Source organism: Callospermophilus lateralis, chromosome 9 (genome assembly GCF_048772815.1).
Source record: "Callospermophilus lateralis isolate mCalLat2 chromosome 9, mCalLat2.hap1, whole genome shotgun sequence".
Classification (NCBI taxonomy): domain Eukaryota; kingdom Metazoa; phylum Chordata; class Mammalia; order Rodentia; family Sciuridae; genus Callospermophilus; species Callospermophilus lateralis.
In genome coordinates this window covers 81824780-81831152 of record NC_135313.1, presented here as the reverse complement: position 1 = coordinate 81831152, position 6373 = coordinate 81824780, and positions in this window count along the sequence as shown.

Genomic DNA, 6373 nt, shown 5'->3' with positions numbered 1-6373 from the left:
TTGTTTGTTGGTTGGTTAAAATACGTCTGGTATTGACTGGCTGCTACAATTATTTTCAATATTATTGTGTTTTATATTATATTATAATATAATATATTATATTTTATATTATATTACCATTAACAGCATGTTCTTTGTCTCATATATAGCTATATATATGTACATATGTGTGTATATTTATATATATACATATATATTCTTAGGATGTGACTTGCATTCAATTTTTTTTAATATTAAGTGGTTCTTTATAGAACAATTTTTACATTAAAGATGTTCAATATGACCTTTTGTCTTTTCCGTGTTATCATTTACTTCCCATTTATGAAATTTTGGTTTATTCCAACTACTCATAGTCTTTCTTATATGCATTCTCCAAGAAGTTTTATAGGCTTAACTTTGTTTTAGATTTATGATCAATTTTTCATTTTATTTATTTCATTTTAAAGAGGCTTTTTTAAAAAGGCAGTTTTATGTTAAGAGCAAAATTGAGAAGAATGTGCAGGAATTCCCATGTATCCATTATTCCACATACACAGACTCCTCCACTAACAAACTCTTGTACCTAAGTGATACAGTTGTTATAACTGATGAACTTACAGTCACATCATCATTGCCCTGAATCAAAGCTTGCAGAAAGATTTAGTTTTTCTTTTGTACATTCTATGTGTTCTAGTGAATGTGTGATGACATATATCTGCCATTATAGTATCAGAGTATTTCACCACCCTAAAAATCCTCTGTGATCCTCCTATTCATCACTCCTTCCTTCCAACTCCCATCACTGATCTTTTATTTTTTATCTCCAGAGTTTTGCTTTTGTACAACTGCCACAATTGCATTTTATCGGTATCATACAGTACTTATCTTGTTAGTTGGGCTTCTTTCACTTACTTACTAAAATGAATTTAAATTTCCTTAGTAGTTTTTCAGGAGCTATACTTTATTTTTTTAGTGGTTGCATAATATCTCATTGTCTACATATACCTATAAGTAATGTGGAACACTTTTAACTTAAAATCAAATATATTAATCAAAACACTAACATTATTTTTATCACCAGCTAAATTTGGAGCAAAAAGCCTTTAGAGAACAAAGATGTGAAAAACTACCTGCAATAATTACTAATTGCTATTACACTTTAGGAAAAAATTATTTTGACCCCTGAAAAAATATATCAGATTTGATTCTTTAACATAATTTATGGAAATTTTTTATCAGAAAATGAATTATAATTTATAACTTATTATAAAGTAATATTCTTTATCATAAAAATTAGGAAAGTTATTGTGAAGGGGAAGATGACAATGATTAAGAAAATTTGGTTATATCCATTTGAGGAACTATTTAATGATTCATCTATCCTAGGGTTAAGAACTTGAACTTTGGCATTAGAGTTGTGTTAATTGAATAAAACAACTGAAACATGTAATTATCAGTCTGTTTTACACACACACACACTCACACGTCTTTACACAAACATACATACATATGTATGTGTATTTATTCATTTATTTTTGTGGTGTTGTGATGGAACTCAGTGCCTCATACATATTAAGCATATGATCTACATCTCCAGGCTGATTTTATATATTTTTGAAAATTTCTGGACCTAAATTTATTCATTTAAAAATGTGAATACATACATTTGTAAATGTATTTTATATAGGCATGTACATATACTTTTATATATATTGATCAACATACTTGTATAAATTTTTGGATTGCAAGTTGAGCCTCTTCAAATTAATTCCCATGCTATTTTTTGATCAACTAATACCTTTTATACTTTTATTCTATACCAGATGCTCGGGATTCAATGATGAATAAGAATCTGTCTTTTTCCTTAAGGGAAAGGTGGCATGAAAAAATACATTCAAAGAAGCAGTCTTAGTAGGATATGGCAGAAAAAGTCGGGGGGGGGGGCGGGAAATAAGGTCCATTTTAACTGAGATGCCATTCCTCTTATATCAATGTGGAGGGAAATTTTTTATTCCTTTACCTATGAATTCTTCATTTCCAGTCCTGTTATAAAGAATATCTACTCTTAATTAGTTTAGGAGTTATGGTAGATTATCTACTGAAAGATTAATTACATGCTTTCCACTGAAGTATTATAAACCATAAGTTTAAAGTTGGACCAGATGCATTTAAGCCCTAGAAACTCATTAACCATCTGACCATGTTGCACATATGGTAACAAAGTGAAGAATGTATCCAGTCAAACACACATAAACACTTCTTTATCATTATAGGACAACCACATCTTACAGTATGCCAGGGATCTTTCTATATCTGATACCTACAACAGAAAAGCTAGCAAGGGAAATATCTCAAATGGTGATTTTGTAAATCTACACTGAGGATGTAGAAGTCAGGATTGCTAGTTTTTTGTTTTGTTTTTGTTTCTTTTTGTAAAATTCAGCATTAATTGTAATCTCACAAGATTATAATGAGTTTGGGTTGAAAATACACAACTTTATGTTGAAATTTCACATTTTCTCTACTGGAAAGATCCTCTGCAGAGATCTATTTGGGCAAAATGTTGCATTACCTCAAAGATCTTGCTACTGGTATATCTAGAAGAAATATCCGTCTCTTTTTCCTCAAGAAAAGATTAAGTTTTAGATGTATCCCAAATACCTTTCATAATTTCGTTTTTCAACTCAGTATGACCATTGTCAAAGCTTTTACCCAGTCAAAAGTGGCAGCTAGCAGTAACAGCTTGAAATAGTGATAGATGAGGTGATTTCAAAGGAGAGTATTTAACAATTCTATGTGTACAGTGGGAATATGTCTGTCTATCTTTGAAATAGTGATACTGTGCTTTATAAAGCACATAATATTTTCAGAGTGAGAATCTCAGTCCATCACACTGGTATCATTATTATTAATATCTATATATTTATTATTATTATTAATATACTAATCAAAATGGTTTATTTTTTTATTTCTGGTATTTTAATTAAATTTTGATAAATATCAATTTGATATTTCTGGATGCAAAACAAACAATATTAATTTTGGTCAATATTTGCTTAAAGTTGTTAATTAATAAAAGTGGACCAAATAAAGCAGTCGATTCATAGCTTTCTTTAAATGTGCCTAATCTTTACAAATTTGTAACAATAGCTAAAATAGTTCATAATTTTATAATGTTTCAATTAATCCACATTGCCAGTAGAAGGTGCTACTCTGATTTTTTAAAACTATGGCTGTTTCTTCATTGAATTTTCAGTTTTAATAAAAAGGAAGGATGGTGAAGGAACTGTACTCAATTGTTAGTAGACAGTTTCATGTTGACATATATGACCTACAGTGATGGGTCATGGTCTATCGTGTAAAGAAGTTACTACACTCTTCTTTATCAAAATGAATTTTAAATGGTAATTTGACTTACTATTTCTTTTTATTCTGAAATGTAATGATTGGGACAGAGGATAATCACCAGATTTCTAAATAAGAACACCAAACTCTTTTGCATTTTTTTAAAAAATTTTTATTTTTGGTACTGGGGATTGAACTCAGGGGCACTCAATCATTGAGCTACATTCCAGCCCTATTTTGTATTTTATTTAGAAACAGGGTCTCACTGAGTTGCTTAGCCCCTTCCATTCCTGAGACGGGCTTTGAACTCACAATCCCTTGCCTCAGCCCCGTACCACCACGCCCAGATGTTTGCATGATTTTAAAAATATAAGAGAAGAACCTGAATTAATGTCTTGTATATTTTAGTATTTTTTTATTTTTAAATTTGTTTTAATTAGTTATACATGACAGTAGAATGAATTTTGATACATTGTACACAAATGGACCACAACTTCTCTTTCATCTGCCTGTATATGGTACAGAGTCACACCAGGAATGTAATCATACATGTATAGTAGGTAATAATTTTCATCTCATTACACATTACTTCCCATCCCTACACTTCCTCCTCTCCCCTCTGCATAATTCAAAGTTCCTTCATTCTTTCCTATTCATTACCCCACATTATGGATCAGCGTTCTCTTACCAGAGAAAACATTTAGCCTTTGGTTTTCTAGGTTTGGCTTAATTTACTTAACATAATACTCTATAGCTCCATCCATTTACTTGAAAATGCCATAATTTTATTCTTCTTTAAGGCTGAGTAATATTCCATTGTGTACCACAGTTTCTTTGTCCATTAATCTATTGAAGGGCATCTAGGTTGGTTCCATCATTTAGTTATATTCGTGAATTGAGTTTCTATAAACATTGATGTGGTTGCATCAGTACAGTATGCTGATTTTAAGACCTCTGGGTATAAACTGGGTCAAATGGTGGTTGCATTCAAAGTTTTTTGAGGAATATCCATACTGCTTTTTATAGTGATTGAATCAATTTGCAGTTCTACCAGCAATGCATGAGTATATCTTTTCCCCCACATCCTTGCCAGCATTTATTGTTATTTGTATTCTTGATAATTGCCATTCTAAGGAGTGAAATGAAATCTTAGAGTAGTTTTGATTTGCATTTCTCTAATTGATAGAGATGATGAACTTTTTTTCATGTTTGTTGATCAATTTTATTCCTTATTCTCTGAAGTACCTACTCATTTCCTTTGCCCATTTATTGATTGGAATATTTATTTTTTGGGTGTTAAGTGTTTGGAGTTCTTGATGTATCCTGGAGATTAAGGGTCTATCTGAGGTGCCTCTAGTGAAGATTTTCTCTTTCATTCTGTAGGCTCTCTCTTCACATTATTGATTGTTTCCTTTGCTGAGAGGAAACATTTTAGTTTGAATCCATCCCATTTATTGATTCTTGATTTTAATTCTTGCACTTTAAGAGTCTTGTTAAGGAAGTCAGATCCTAATCTGACATGATGAAAATTTTGGCCTACATTTTTTCTCTTAGGCACAAGTTCTCCTTTCTAGTGCCTAAGTCTTTAATCCACATTGAGTTGATTTTTGTGCAGGGTGACAGATAGAGGTTTAGTTTCATTTTGCTACGTATGGATTTCCAGTTTTCCCAGCACCATTTGTTGAAGAGGCAATCTTTAGTGAATGTTTTTGGTGCCTTTGTCTTATATATGAGATATCCATATTTATTTGGGTTTGTCTCTTTGTGTTCTATGCTGTACCATTGGTCTACATGTCTATTTTGGTGCTAATACCATGATGTTTTTGTTACTATGGCTTTATAGCATAGTTTAAGTTCTAGTCTCCTACTTCATTCTTCTTGCTAATGATTTTTTTTAGCTACTCTAGGTCTCTTATTTTTCTGAATGAATTTCATGGTTGCCTTTTCTAGTTCTATAAAGAATGTCATTGGGATTTTAATAGGGATTGCATTAAATCTGTATAATGCTTTTGGTAATATGACCATTTTGACAATATTAATTCTGCCTATCCAGGCACATGGGAGGTCCTTCCATTTTCTAAGGTTATTCACTTTTTTTCTTTAGTGTTCTGTAGTTTTCATTGTAGAGTCCTTTCAATTCTTTTATTAGGTTGATTCCTAAGTACTTTTTTTTTTCTTTTTGAGGCTATTTTGAATGAAGTAGTTTTCCTAATTTCTCTTTCAGTAGATACATCACTGATGTATAGAAATGCATTTGAATTATGGTGTTGATTTCATATCATGCTGCTTTGCTGAATTCATTTATTATTTCTAGAAGTTTCCTAGTGGAATTTTTTTGATCTTCTAAATACAGAATTATTTAATCAGCAAAGGTGATAATTTGAGTCTACTTTTCCTATTTGTATCCATTAAATTTCTTTAATTTATCTGATTGCTCTGGCTAGAGTTTCAAAGATTATGTCAAATAGAAGTAGTAAAAGTTGGCATCCTTATCTTTTTCCAGTTTTTAGGGGGAATGCTTTAAATTTTTCTCCAATTAGAATGTTGTTAGTCTTGAACTTAGCATAGATAACTTTTACAATGTTGAGGTATGTTCCTACTATCCCTAGTTTTTCTAGTGGTTTGAACATGGAGAGGTGTTGTATTTTGTCAAACACATTTTCTGCATCTATTGAAATGATCATATGGAAAGTAACACCAACAGACTAGACCACTTTGAAGACAATCTCAAGTCTTTAAGTCTATTGATGTAATGAATTACGTTTATTGATTTCTGTATGTTGAACCAAACTTGCATCCCTGAGATGAACCCCACTTATTGTGGTGCACTATCTTTTTAATATGTTTTTGTATGCAATTTTCCATAATTTTATTGAGAATTTTTTCATCTATGTTTATCAGTGATATCGGTCTGAAGTTTTCTTTCCTTGATGCATCTTTTTCTGATTTTGATAGCAGGTGACATTAGTCTCATAGAATGAATTTGGAAGGATTCCTTTTTTTCTATTTCATGGGATGATTTGAGAAGTATTGGAGTTAATTCTTCTTT